The sequence below is a fragment of the Hypanus sabinus genome, chromosome 30 (genome assembly GCF_030144855.1).
Source record: "Hypanus sabinus isolate sHypSab1 chromosome 30, sHypSab1.hap1, whole genome shotgun sequence".
Lineage (NCBI taxonomy): Eukaryota > Metazoa > Chordata > Chondrichthyes > Myliobatiformes > Dasyatidae > Hypanus > Hypanus sabinus.
In genome coordinates, this window is record NC_082735.1 from 18,909,971 (window position 1) to 18,926,065 (window position 16,095).

Genomic DNA, 16,095 nt, shown 5'->3' on the forward strand with positions numbered 1-16,095 from the left:
GTCAACAACCTAGGCCTTGGTCTTGTTGGCATCGAGGAAGAGGTTATTTGCCTGGCACCAGGCCTCAAGCTCTTCATCCTCTTCTCTGTAGGCCCATCACGAGTTAGTGATTCCCTCTGTTGGTTAGGGTCAACCAAGAATGTTGTGTCTCAGTTGACTAAGTGATATGCAAGTCAAGGCGGTAGATTATGGAGAGCAAGCTGCTGTCCATGAAGCAGGGTCCCTCTTCCACTCAGCTGATGAATGCAAAGTAACTCCAGAGACCAATACAGCTTGGTACTAGCAACATGGCAGGATTTGCCAATGAGTGTTGAATTTAACGTAGAACTGCCTTAAGGACTCCAGCTCCAGATTTTTCCTTGAGCTGCAAGCCCACAAAGGTTTGGGATCAGAGTTTTCCTTCTCCTAAATGAGCTGCAAACCATGGATAACCAGCCCCATCTGCCCCAAGCGACTGGTTTTAAGATGCTAGTAACCCAACCCTTCTCCTGTCGGAAGAAATGGTTCCTCTGGACTTAGTAGCTAAACCACCCAAGAAAGCCAGGAGCTGAACTTGGTTGTCTGAGGCCATTTGAGACACACGACATTGGGAGCATTTCATAGGTAGTGGAAGCTCAGCTGCATTACCACTATAACAACCTTAAGAAATCATAATCAAAACTGAAACATACAAACAATGACAATATGATGTGGCTGTACCTGTACATTACATTTTTTTTTCAGCCATTATGTAGGCTTGCCTCTGTGGAACTTGATTCTGCATCAGCTGTTTGCTTCATTGCCAGATTCTAGGAAACGGACTGAACTTCTCAACTGTGAAGAAATTCAGAACATTCTGGCTCACAAAATGATGTAAATAAATGTTATTTTCTTTTGTTCTTGCAGCTTGACAGCTCAATTCTGCTCAGTGTCATCAATTTTTTTTCTCTCTCTCCAGTGGTTGAAAACTCCAACTGAAACGGATGGCTTTCATCTGTTCTTCTGGAGCTTGGGACCACAACAGTTCACACTTTATCAGTAATTGGTGTTGCCTGGAAAATGCAATGCCATAGAGATGAAAATATTTCAAATGGTGATTATGGAATCATAAAATTATAGAATGAGATAGTTTTGAAGATGTCCATTGAGCAGTTTGTGCATGTAATGGTTCTTAGAAACTGCTGCCCAATTAGTCCCAAACTCTGCTTGTTTCCTAATGCTCTGCCAAATTTTTTGGCTTCAAGAATTTTATCAGGTTCCTTTTGAGTTATTATTGCATCTGCTTTAACCATCTCTTCAGGCAATTTATTCCTGATCTTAATAACCCACTGCATGAAGATATTTTTTTTTCATGTCATTGCTGGATTCTTTTCCTAACTTATTTATACTGTATAGATCTGAGCATCCATAATTCTGCTTATAATTATTTTAAATCTTCCTTAAAGTTCTCATTATCTCCTCTGCTTTAGTGAAAACTATCCCAGTTTCTACAGAAACTTAATTGTAAAATTCCTGGCACTAATCTCAATAAATCTGTGCTCCCTGCAAGAGCTATGCATTCCACCTTAAGTTTGAGACTGAGAATTGGGCCTAGCAGGGGCCTAACTAATAACTTATAAAGTTTTATGTTCAATTGCTTGCTGCTGCAATCTGAACGCTATTTATAGAACGTAGAAAATAGAACATAAAATAGTACAGCACAGTACAAGCCCTTCGGCCCACAATGTTGTGCCGACCCTTAAACCCTGCCTCCCACCTTATTTTCCTCCATATACCTGTCTAGTAGTCTCTTAAATTTCACTAGTGTATCTGCCTCCACCACATACTCAGGCAGTACATTCCATGCACCGACCACTCTCTGAGTGAAAAACCTTCCTCTGGTATCCCCCTAGGACTTCCCACCCTTTACCTTAAAGCCATGTCCTCTTGTACTGAGCAGTGGTGCCCTGGGGAAGAGGCGCTGGCTGTCCACTCTGTCTATTCCTCTTAATATCTTAATATAAACCCACAAATCTTACTTCCCTGCTTAATGAGCTTCCTAACATGTCCCACCATCTTCAAAAGATTGTATATGCATATTAAATTGATTTTCAACACTTAACAGTTTACTGCAGCCAATTCCAAAATGGTTTTTCTTTTTATAATTTGTCCCTCCCCTATAGCATTTCTTGAAGATTGTGGATACAGAGAATCACAGGAAATTCCCTTCTGTTTTTTGAGCTTTTCTCCACTTTGCTAATTTTGGAATTACCTGTACAAAAACGGAAGTTGAAGACTTGCAATTATCCGCTGGTTCAAGATATTCTGAAGTATTTTATTTATTTATTTAGAGATACAGAGCGGAATAAGCCCATAAAGCCACACCACCCTGCAACCCCCAAGTTAACCCTAGCCTAAGAAATTGATGAGGGTAGGGCAGTGGATGCAGTATACATGGATTTTAGCAAGGCATTTGACAAGGTCCTTCACAAGAGATTCATCCAGAAAATCATGAGGCATGGGATGAGTGGAACCTTGGCTGTTTGGATAAAAAATTGGCTTAAAGGAAGAAGGCAGAGGGTAGTTGTGGAAGAAAAGTATGCTGCCTGGAGGTCGGTGACCAGTGAAGTGCCGCAGGGATCTGTATTGGGACCCCTGCTTCTTGTGATTTTTATAAATGACCTAGATGTAGAGGTGGAAGGATGGGTGAGTAAGTTTGCGGATGACACGAAGATTGGAGGAATTGTGGATGGAGCTGTAGGCTGTCGAAGGTTACAAGAGGACATAGACAGGCTGCAGAGTTGGGCAGAAAAATGGCAGATGGAGTTCAATCCGGACAAGTGTGAGGTGATGCATTTTGGAAGGACAAACCAGAAGACTGAGTACAGGATTAATGGTCAGTTACTTAAGAGTGTGGATGAACAAAGGGATCTTGGGGCTCAAATCCATACATCCCTCAAGGTCGCTGCATAGGTTGATAGGGTAGTTTAGAAGGCCTATGGGATGCTAGGCTTCATTAACAGGGGGATTGAGTTCAAGAGTGGAGAGGTCATGTTGCAACTCTACAAATCTCTGGTGAGACCGCACTTAGAGCATTGTATTCAATTCTGGTCACCTCATTATAGGAAGGATGTGGAAGCTATGGAGAGGGTGCAGAGGAGATTTACCAGGATGTTGCCTGGTTTGGAGAACAAGTCATATGAAGCAAGGTTAGCAGAGCTGGGACTTTTCTCATTGGAGCGTAGAAGAATGAGAGAGGACTTGATAGAGGTCTACAAGATTATGAGAGGCATAGGTAGGGTGGATAGTCAGTACCTGTTTTCCAGGGCACCAATAGCAAACACCAGAGGGCATATATACAAAATTAAGGGAGAGAAGTTTAGGGGAGACATCAGGGGTAAGTTTTTTACACAGAGGGTTGTGAGTGCCTGGAATGACTTGCCAAGGATGGTGGTGGAGGCTAAAACATTAGGGGTATTTAAGAGCCTCTTGGACAGGCACATGGATGAAAGAAAAATGGAGGCTTATGGGGTAGTGTGGGTTTAGTACTTTTTTAAGGATTATATGGGTCAGCACAACATGAAGGGCTGAAGGGCCTGAACTGAGCTGTTGTGTTCTATGTTCTAAACATGGGACAACTTGCAATGACAAATTAACCTGCTAACCAGTAGGTCTTTTGGAATATGGGAAGAAACCAGAGGACCTGGAGACAACCTATGCATGTCACAGGAAGGACACACAGACTCCTTACTAAAGAAGTTGGAATTGAACCCTGAATTGCAATACCCCCAAGATGATGATGTAGTAGTAGTAATAATAATAATAATAATAATAATAATAATAAATATTAATCCTGAGTGGGAAATTATTTCATTACAGCAACAACATTTAAAAGCACACTTAGCAGTGTGCAGACTATTGTACCATGATGTGTGTTCTCCTGTCGCACAGAGATGAACTGTTGGAAATGCTTTTTGTACCGTGTAGGAAAGATTTTCTGTAACGGTCCTTGTGAGAACAGAGCTGAATGAATCTGTTCGAAAAGGTTCTCTGCTGCTTATTCAGTAGGTCATGGAGGTGATGTGCCAGGTTGTCCATAGTGAATACCAGTTTGCTTAGAGACCTCTTCTCCACCACTAACTGAGAAGAGCCTGGGCTGTCACCAAGGGCAGATCTACCCTTTCTGATGAGTTTATTTAGTGTTTTTGTATCATCAACATCGATGCTGCTCCCCCAACATAAAGCAGCAAAGAAGACTGCACTCACTACAACAGACTGGTAAAAGATCTCCAACATCCTGCTGCACACATTTTGAAGGATCTCAGCTTCCCTAGAAAACAGAGTCTCACTAACTGCTATGCTACAATTCAGATTTCTGTTCATATTTTTAATTGGTTCCATTGTTAGATTTTACAATTGTTTTAAAATTATCCCAGTCTTAGAGAGATTTGTAATTGAACATAAGCTTTACCAGAATTGACAGCAAGCTAAGCTAGTCAGTTGACATTCTTTTCACACACTTTATGGCTTGGGCTTTCTCTGGGCCTCTACATGATGAAATTGCATCATGCTAAACCCTTCTTTTGCCTAAGGTCTAGCCAGTGGCTGTACTACTCCAAGACGGCAAGTTTGCTCAGACAATTCTACAAGGGTAAGTGGATGTACCACATGCATGGCTGAGTATATTCCACAAACAAGTCCTGGCACACTATAGTTGAAACTGAAGCACATAAATAGATTTTCTGCTTCACACTTCGTGTAAATGCATTGAGTCTCTGCTTAACCAATACCCAACTCAGAAAACTTAATGTTCTTTCAAGTTGAAAAATGATGAACATTTCAGAATGAGTTATTGATTATTTCTGACTTTCCCTGAATATTATATTTTATAACCCAATTATATGTCATGTGTGAGATTCTATTTCAAAGTGTAATTATCAAATTTTAATCTATGTTCTTCTGACCTGTTCTCTACTGGTCGTGTTTTCGTTTTGCTTAATATTTTGCTCTAAGTAATTTAAAGTTCATGATTGTGTACATATAGCATTATTGCCCTTTGAGAGAAATCGCTATTTCATGTACACACAGTGGTATCTCATGTACCTTATAAGACAGCCTCTGAGTGTACAGTCTGTGTGTGGTCTTCGTGGCTATAGCAATTCCACTTCAAAGTTCAATGTGCTGTGCATTCAGAAATGCTCTTCTGCACATCACTGTTGTAATGCATAGTTAATTGAACTACCGTTACCTTCCTGTCAATTTGAACCTGCCTGTCCATTCTCTTCTGACCTTTCTCATTTACAAAAGCATTTACACCCACAAAATTGCCACTCACTGTTTTTTTTTCACCGCTCTCTGTAAACTCCAGAGCCTGTTGTCTGTGCAAATCCCAGGAGATCAGCGGTATCTGAGACACTTAAGCCTCCTTATCCGGCATCAATATTCATCCCATGGTCAAAGTCACATTTCTTCCCCATCCTGATGATGGTTTGAACAACAACTGAATCTTTTGACCATGTCTGTGTGCTTTTGTGCATTGAGTTGCTGCCGCATGATTGGTTGATTAGATGTTTGAATTAATGACCTTCTGCACAGGTGTACCTAATAAAGTGACCATGAGTATACTTAGCATCTGGTGGTTAAGTCTGAAGCTAAGACATCTGATTTGATTCCAGATCCTTACAGAGTACTGCAACCATTCATGAAAGATCTTGTTCTTGTAATGTATGAAATTCCCCAGCCCTCAAAGTGACACAGATGTTATTACAGTGAAATACAGTTCCAATGCACTCAAAGACTCTGTGGTATTGATGTCTAGAGAAGAAGAGCAAAGCTATACACCAGTTTCTAATTGCATTGATCACATCTTCTCATTCCTGTTATTAATTTAATGAAGCAAATTTTATAAGTGCAAGTTAATATACATTGATTTTTATTTGCATTAATATTGCAATTCTCTTATGCTGAGAAAACATCTCATCAATTGGTATCCTTGCAGAAGCTGACAGCTGAATATTTGAAGTGTGCAGTGGGGATATATACATATTTCTAGGATAACAGCACATGCCCATCAAGAAAAGGAATTACAGTTAATTAACAAAAAGTGTTCGGCATATATTAAGAGTTTCATTCTGCACTGAGCACCATGTAATAGGAGAAGATTACTCCTCTGTTACCATTTAGAATTCTTTCAGGTCTTCTTTTAAATCATTGCTTTGGGACTGTTTTACATTCTAACCAGATTTCAACAGACTGACTGTTTCACTTCACTCTGAAGAAATGTTCCTCTATCTAATAAGTAGCAATCTAAATGACAAAAATTAAGAAATTAAAAAAAAACACTCCTGGGTCAGTAAGCCGATAGCATATGTTTTCTCTCACTAAGGTTTCTGTCCTTTCCCAAATCCTGGCTTTCTGAGATTAATTACTTCCAATACCTGGACGAAATGGCTGTTATTTTGGGAGTTGAATTATGATTACTGGAATCTTGCACCGGTATCTTATCGGTGAACAGCCTTCATAGAGTGGATGTGGAGAGGATGTTTCCTATGGTGGGGGAGTCCAAGAGCAGAGGACACAGTCTCAGAGTAGAAGGGCGTCCTTGTAGAACAGAGATGAGGAGTAATATCTTTAGCCAGAGATTGGTAAATCTGTGGAATTCTTTGCCACAGGCAGCTATGGAGGCAAGGTCTGTATGAATATTTAAGGCAGAGGTTGATAGATTCTTGATTAGTAGGGCATGAAGGGATACAGGAGAAGGCAGGAGATTGGGGCTGAGAAGAAAATTAGATCAGCCATGATGAAATGGCAGAACAACTCTACTTATGTTCTGATTGTCTTAACCCAGTCATTCCCTTACTAAGAAACCAAATGTGAATACCCAACAGGAATCATTTGTTGATAAGGAGGACTCATTCAGTTTCACATTTGCTGATCCAGGTATTCTGCGATCAACTATGGCAGGTTACCAGTGGTGTATTGGTATAGTTACATGGAACAGACGTAAGGGGGACACTTAAAACATGCTGATTTGTTGGGGATAGAATTTCCTCCACAAAGGGATCTGTGCCAGATTGTCCTAGCACAACAAATTGATGTGCATTGCCCAGTACTGGATGTTTCATGGAATGCATGTTATCTCATTTGTCTTTTTGCTGATCTGCAGCTCCCAATATCCTGCCAGCTGCATTGCTGTGTGTGACCACTTTCTGAGATAGGGCAGGCCATGTGTGACTAGGCCAAAGGTGGCACTGGTTAAAGTCATTCCCATCAACTACCTCATGATCTCTTGCTGTCAAAGGCCTTTCCCCCTGATTTGCAATGTATTTTCATCATCGGAAATGTGCAGAACCGTATGAAGTGTTTGAATAATTTACTGTTGGACATACATTCATTTTAAAATGCATTCATGTAAATTATTTACAAACAGTAATGTTAAATTGCATGAGCTTTTTGCTTATACCCTTGCTTTTATCATTTTAGCGAGGCATGGCAAACCCATCCAAATGAAGGGTGATGCCAGATGCTCAGGGCATAGCTGGCATGAAGCCATGTGGTCAGATATGAGGGACCTGATCTTTCGACTCTCTGCCACCACTGGAGTCAGCACTAGATCCATTTTCAGAGAAAGGAGATCCAAGCTGAAGGAGAGACTCCTGCGAATGCAGAATTATAATTATAGCCACAAAAGTCATGAGAACCATAGTAGAAAGTACTAAGGTGAACAACACGACAGCTTGTTTTCAAACAGAAAGACATTAACCCTGCAGTCGAGAAATGCAACCTCCATCAAGGCCAAGCCTTAAAGGCACACCCACCCATATCGTGACTATCCTGATTAAAGAAAGAGAAATCTATGCTTCACTTAGAGGGACTTGGGAATATCGATGATTGGAATGGAGGCCATGAGAGCGATACCATATACCAGAGGCACCACAAAACCCAATAAGGAAACTATTCAAGGGGCCTAGCTGGAAGTGGCTACAGTGGTCTCTTCCAAAATCCCTACAGACTTACAGCAGTTTCATGATTTCACACAAAGCTATCAAGGTGAGCCCTAGAATAACTGTAATGTTTCTTGCATTCTCTCTCACACAAACCACTTGCTTCCATCCAACCACTCCTCAACACACCCAGTCCTGCACTACCATCATACTTTCATTAACATTGTACACCCTAAAAAATCCCCTGCTCACTCCCATAGACTTCACGCCTCCTAAGGGATAATTGAATTATTTTTTTTTTTGCTTTGTCACTACATATTTACTCCATTTTTGCAATATTTATTTAATTTAGCCATTTAATATATATTCTTTCTGTAATTCACCAATTTTTCTCCATTATTGTGTACTGCACTGTACCGCTGCCACAAAGTCAACAAATTTCATAACATATGCCGGTGATATTAAACTTGATTCTGGTTCTTATTCTATCTATATAAGGAGATTCAGAAACAGAACAAAAATTTCTCCAAATGCAGCCTCACCAATTTCTTGTACAACTGCAACATTACATCTCAATTTCTATACTCGATGGCCTGATTAATGAAAGCCAGCATGCCAAAAGCCTCTTTTTGGACCCTGTCTACCTGTGACTGTAAATTAAAGAAACATGTATTTTACTTGTAGGTCAGTCTGTTTCACAACACACCATAGAACCCTATCATTCTCTATGGGAAAATCCTGCCTTGATCTCCTTTCTCAAAGTGCAACATTTTTGCTCTTTTCTGAACCCATTTGTCATTTATCAGTCCAATAATCCATCTGGTAAAGATCCCATTTAGTTTTTGATAACCATTATCATTGTCCACAATGTCAGCTATTTTAGTGTCTTCTGCAAACTTGTCCCCTGCACGAATGACACAAAGGCAGATTCCACTTCTGTTGCTCAGGCAGTATCCTCTCCCATGCACACCCAGTCAGCTCCTTCAATTGGCCGTGAACAATAGACTGAAAGCAACCCATTCTGGTCAAGAACGTTGTGAGATAATCTTTTTCATGCGCAAATAATTTAATGTGGTGACTTCTACACTGGAGAAATCAAATGGAATGAAAGCTTTGTCCTTGCACTTAAAGATAGATTTTCTGTGTCCTATCCATTCTTCAGCCCCACTTCCTTGCAACTTAAAACACACTTGCTTTCTCACCTTTCCAGTTCTGTTAAAAGATCTTCAAGCTGAAATGTTAACTACTTCACTACCCACAGATACTGCATAACTTAAGTGTTTCTGGCATTTTCTTTTTTTTCCATTCAGTTTTCCATCAACTTCTATTTTATTTAATTTTCAACCAAGTCAATAACTCCCATTCCCATGTTGAGTGCTCCCTATGTTATTCTGAGCTCTTTAGTTTGTGTTAAAGAGAATGCATACAACTAACACTGTGTATTCTTGCAGTTTGTTCATACAAAGAATACCGTGAGTAATTCTGCTCCACAATTTAGCTGGCTATCAAATGAATGTTATAGCAACAAACAGTAGCTTAATTTAATGGTGGTCATTAATTTTCCCTTTTTAATGTCTCAATAATTGGAATTGTCCACATGTTATTATATTTTAAAGTATCAAGTTATAGCTGATCAGGGACCAATGCTAAATGTGTACTTTTCAAAAATGTATACAATTGTGCAATCTTGCAAGGAACACATCTAACCATTGAGTAAATATGTTTGATTAATATATTGAGATTGTCGTGAAACAAACAGTGATATTAATGACAATTCAGATTGGAGCTGACCTATTTGGTATACTGCTGTGTTTTGTAATCCCACGATTTGCATAAATGTAACTCCAACAATTACTTGGATCAGCTTTATTATGTGAAAGGATGGAAGTTCATTAAGCTTGTTAAACTTAATGGAGGAAAATGCAATAGAAAATCAATCTGCAGTATTTTGTATGTCTACAGCAATTATTTCTGCTCTAGCAGTTTATGAAGAGCTATCCAATTAATATATTGCATATTAAAATTAAGAAGACAAGTCCTCTTGGTATTTTATGCACTTATTGCCAAGCAGTATTAAAATGGTATCTCCATGTTATTTCTACTATAGAAGGAACAATAATCACCAAATGTCATAAATACCAGATTCAAAAGTAGCCTTTTATACAGAGTCAGGAATCTTCTCCGAACCTGCTGCTTGGTAAACCCGCTTTTTTAAGAAAGACAACACAATTGCACATAAATATGGGGGTCAGCTGCCTCACAAGGAAATGATTAAGAAAGGTCAATTTTAGGAGTACTCTTCAGTGTTCAGGACTTTAACCATCATCCAACCAGACCATATGAGCCGTAGATAGAAAACATCTCCGGAGATGAAATGAATTGAATTTTTTATGCTTCAGTGTAGTATTGGAGTTTTCTGTTGAAAGTCCATTTATATTGCATTCACCCATCCTGCAGAATAGCTGACTGTATTGAGGAATTGCACTCTAAATAATAAAATAAAGGAATGCGAAAATTGTTTGGGAGAAAAGCTGGAGATTACAAAGCAGAAAATAAAAGATTAAAGACCTTGAAACTACTGAATGCAGCTGTATTCAAATTTTCTTGAGGTCTGCCAATTGATTTCAGAAGCTTGAATCAATTCATTTAAACTGGTCAATGCTTTTGAAAGAAATATTTATACTATTAGTAATATATGTTTATGATTGTTACAGATTAGCTTGTAGAAACATAGCTTTGATGAAATACCAGCAAGAAGGATTTTATTTTAGGTGGTTTAGTTTACAGGCAAAGTGGTAGTCCTCATCTGGTAATAGATTCAACTACTCCAACCATTGGCTTGGATTTTGCTCCTGGCAAGTCTTTCAGAATTCATTGCCATTCTCACAGCAACTTCAGGAGTTCCCCACGTGGCTATTTTAAACAAAATAGCCAACATTAGGTCCCAAGGATCTTTCACAGCTCTGTGGACAGTGTCGTGTTCAGCAATCACCAACAGCATCAAGTGAGTTTAATCTGCTGGAACACTATTACCACTGTAAAATACTCAGTGAATATTATTTTTGTTGCAAGATGGTCAGAGATGTTGATAATGTACATGGCCATAACTGTGTCTCACCTAACTGACCCTAAAATGTTAGTTTCATACATAGAGATTATAATCTGTTATAAATATTTCAGGGTTTTGGAAAACTAGCTTTCAAAGAGAGTTGTTATCCACAATGTAATAAGAAACTGTAATAATGTTACCTACAACCTTTTACATTACCTTATGGAATCAATGGGAATAGATCTGGATTTTCTTTGTATACAGGTTAGTGCTTAAATATTAAATAAAGTTAATGTTTAACATTAATCCATTCATTATCGTTTCATCATACATTGTGAACTATTACAGTAACTCAAGAGTCTCCATTATCTAAGCTCATTATCGCTGCTTACCTCATATAAACTGCAATGCCAGTCTGGAATCCATAAAGCTAAATTTTATGTTTTTATGTTTGTTTAAAAATTATCCTTCATCTCCATTTACTTCTCCGTATCTTAAATCTCTGTCGTAGCCTTCCTACTCATGGTCCAGAATTTGCCTGGCTTTTTAACCTGAATGTAACTGTGATGTTAAGGAAGAACCTTCTATGTTGCCTTTTATGACCATGAGCAATAGTTTCCACTACTTTTCTCAGTGTTACCGGCTAAACTTCATGGAATCCAAATATTAATCTGTCATCCCATTCTTGATGTAGCTGCTTTTCCAAAAACCTGTCTAGTATTACCACTCCACTGCTCTTCCCCCATAACTCTGCTGTTAATGAATGTGTTGTCACGTACCCTGTGACGGGTTAAAGAACCAGCAGAAATGGAAAACACTTTGGAGTCTGGTATTGCTATTAACTAATAGTGTTTATTAGTAAATACGTAATACAATAATACAAATGCAAATATATCAAACAGGCTAGCAATGATTATAGATATATATGAAAGTGTGGAAATAGAAAAAAAACCCAGGCTTTCCCAAATCTAGGGGTAAATGGATACAGTCTTACGATGATGAAGAAAGTTCAGTTCAATTTGTGGTATTTAGTTGAGCAGAGTTGGAGAGAGAGAGAGATCTTCAGGTGAGCTGGTGTCGTTGATCTTCCCGTTGTCCTCTGAAATCCTTTCGAAGTCACCAACTGTGATCGTAATAAAGGCGACCATTCTTCCGTGGTGAAATTATCAGCCCAGGCAAGGATTGGACACACAAATAACTTCCCACCAGTCACACCTTTTCTACACTGCAAGAGCCACTGATCGATTTCCCCAAATCGATCCTCCAAAAACCCACCTTCCTGTGGGCACAACAAAGCTCGTCCAGTGTCCAAAACCGTGTGTGTGTGTGAGTCCAGCAGCTGACTTGGTATTTATTTCAGCATGCTGAACACCAGCTGTCCATCAAACTGCTCAGCCCTTCTCTCTCTGTCAGACCTTACAAGCAGTCAGTGTCCTTGTAGAAATGTAAACAAACTGCCGAGAAACCATAACATCAATCTTCCGAGCATTCTTCGCCTCTCTCTCTCTTAATAACAAGGTCTCTGCATTCGACACCTCCCTCTCTCTCTTTCTTTTTAAGAGCACAGTTCAAAGGGTCAGTTCAGGACTCCGTCACAGTGTCCACACTCTATAAGAGGGTGCTGCAAATCATAACTATTCATTAAAATAGTTCTTTCCCCAATCACCTCAAATCTGAAGCCCTTTCCTTTTGGCATGTTGTGGTTAGTGCATTTTTTTCTTACGGTGCCAGCTGTAAGATTGCGGATAAATTCAAGCCACTGCCTTAAGGCATTTGTACATTCTCCCATTGGTTTCCTCGAGGTGCTCCATTTCCCTACCACATTTCAAAGGCATGTGGTTATGGTTAGTGAGCTACGGGCATGCTGTGTAGGGCCAGCACATTCTCGCTGATTTGATTTGACACATACGAAGCTTTAAACATTATGTTTCAAAAAATAAAGTTAATCTTTGTTCCTTCAGCAACTGAAGTGGCTCCTGTCAAGTGATTAGTGCTGTGGACAGGGTGATATATTAATAGAGGCTGGCTGAACAGGGCCCAAGGCAGATTGGGGCCTGTCGACATGTGTACGTTGGTGGCCTTATTAAAATGTATGTAATAAACATTCTCTTTTCTCCCATCTCCCATCAGGCAGAAGATATAAAATCCTGAAGTACATGCCACCAGGTTCAAGTGCAGCTTCTACCCCACTGTTATAAAACTATTCAATGGTTCCCTGTTATGATAAGATGGACTCCCGACCTCATGATCTACCTTGTTATGATCTTTGCATCTTATTGTTTACTTGCATTGCAGTATCTCTGTAGCTGTTTTGCTTTATTCTGTATTGTCTTATTGTCTTACCTTGTTTGACCTCAATCCACCACATAATGATTTGTTCTGTATGAAAAGTATGCAAGACCAGCTATTCGCTGTGCCTTGGTACATTTGACAATAATAAACCAATTTCAGTTCCTGCCTGAGGCAGTTCTGGAGTAAGCCTGGGATCTGCTTATGGGTTCACAATCTTTTTTTAATACCATTAAACCAGGATACTTGATTGGGAACCCCTGCAATTACATTAAATTGTAATGCTGCAAAGCCAACAGTGCTATGAGATCGCAATTAAATAGTCAGTGCCCATGGGCAGACAAACTTACAATAAATATGATCTAATTTCTCCTGGCAAATTTCAAAAGGTGATTATATTCATATCTGATGCAGACATTGCCTTATCCATGAAAGCTGATTTTGTGACAGTAAATACTTATTCAAACTTAACATTGATGCAATCCAACCCAACAACTAGAGTTTTTAATCTAGTAGATATAATTTTTCAAGAGATTCAATTCTCCGCTGGAGAATTGTCTACTTCCTGATTAGCGTTTTACTTCAACAGGATTTCTAGTAATTTCAAATAAAATTCACCTAGACATGAAAATTGTAACCTTTTGATTGGATTACCTTGTTCCAAACCTTCCTACCTGTGTTCTTCCTGAATTGTCCAATTACATCGTCTTGGTAATAAAAGTCTGTGGCTTCTTTATTTCTAGCAAGGGCCCTATTTATGCTATTAATCTATGGTCATTTCTATCTTTTATATTTCTTTCTGAATCTTAAACTTTAATTTGGATTTTAATGTTAAAAATTATAAATTTTAAATTGAATTTTAAAGTGAATTTTAAACATCATTTATTTTAAATACATAATATTTCTCCATATTTTTGTATTGTTAAGACCAGAAACTTTTATGTAACAATCTATATATATATGATTCTAGCAATGTAATTTCTTCACTCAGGAAACATAGCTTCTCCAGTGCTGTTAACGTCATCAACAGGAGATCAAACTCTGAAAGACAGATGTCTCCATCACTGTTCTATATTAAGATATTGTGAAGATATTTTCACATCCCAATATGTTCTATTATAATTGAATGTGTTCAATTTGCAAAGAAGGTCATTAGATGATATGGTGTAGAGCATGTTTGCTTAGATGCATTCGATGTTAATAATCTCATAATTGGTTATGTAATTTTGTTTCTCATAAATCGACTAACATAGAAAGTTGATTGCTAGAATACATCTGCCTGTACAATGGCTGCAACTTGGGAAGATATGCTAGTACATTTGTGAAGGAATAACACCCACCTTTCTCAAGGTTTACAGCAGGGAAATGGCACGGCACAAAGCGAATGAACCACAGGAAAACCCACTGGAGAATGAAGCCTAAGTATTCTGCGCTGGTGATGATAACTTGCACACTACAAAACTCTTCCTTTGTATATTCTGTCTTTGCAGGAGGTGCAGAGTCTGGGAACAGGAATGGACCTCAAGGCTTCCTCTGGAGTGGGTAGTGATGGCAAAGACTGAAGTGAGACTGCCAGTGGCGGAGTGTGGGCAGAGGAAATGCATGGTGGGCTGGAGATGGACACTCCTTCCAGTCTTTCTCAGCACAAGTTCCACTAGGTTTACTAGAATGGAAAATGAGGATTTGCAAGCCAGTTTTTCCAGGATTTTCTCAACTCTTTTCTGACACTGGAATTCAGCAGTAAGGCATGAACTTGCTGCAGTTATCCAGCAATTGCATTATGAATTTGCACCAAGTCCAGACCTGATGCTGTAATGGTGAATGGTTAGAGTGGGCAAATTGACATTGATCAATGGTTGTGGTTTGCAGTCATTGTAATAAATTAGCTTATTGTTGTCACATATATCAAGATACAGTGAAAAATTTTGTTTTGCATGCTATCTGTAAGATAATTTCATTACGACAGTGCACTGAGGTGCTGCAGGGAAAAGCAATAACTGAATGTAAAACATAGGTATAGCAAAAGTGCATTGCAGGCAGACAATAAAGAGCAAGGTCATAATGAGATAGATTGAGGTCAAGAATCTATCCCATTGTAGTAGGAGACTGTTCAGTGGGTTTAAATCAGTCAGAGAGAGATTGCTGTCATTGAGTCTGGCTCTATGTGCTTTCAGACTTTTGTATCTTCTGCCTAATGGGAGAGCGGATAATATCTGGGATGGGTGCCATCTTTAATTGTTGTTGGCTGCTTTAGGAAGGCCGTGAATAGTGTAGATGGTGTCCACAGAGAGGAGGCTGGTTTCCAGGATGTGTCCACCACCCTCTGACTTCTTGCAGTCTGGGTCAGAGCAGCTGTCGTACCAAGACATGGTAAGATCCGGATAGGATGCTCCTGAGAGAATAGATTGAGTTCAAGAGACAAGTCTATAATGACAACATTCTTATAAATTTTACATTAGCAAGCATATGGCTCCCAAGGTCTTGCTACTAAGGCTCATCCTGTCAGGAAGGCTCTTGAGAACAGGATTTGAAAAAAAATTTGTGAAACTATAACTGATTAAAAAAAAAACTCACTTAAAATATCAATTAATGTATGTGAATTAATCTTAATGTTTTCATTAACAAATTTAAAAGATCCATAACCTTATTTAGTTTTTAAATGAACATTCGTGGCACTATTTAAAATTAGTTGGTGGAAAACTTAAGAGGCCAGGTACGGGGTACAGGCACCTCAGTTCAAGCTGATCAGGAACACCATTGGAATCGGTTTGCAAGAAAACCACAGACAGGATTCATTGCTGGAGAAGAGTCAGAAGACACTGTTAAGGCTGTGCAAGATGTTCAGTAGAAAAACCA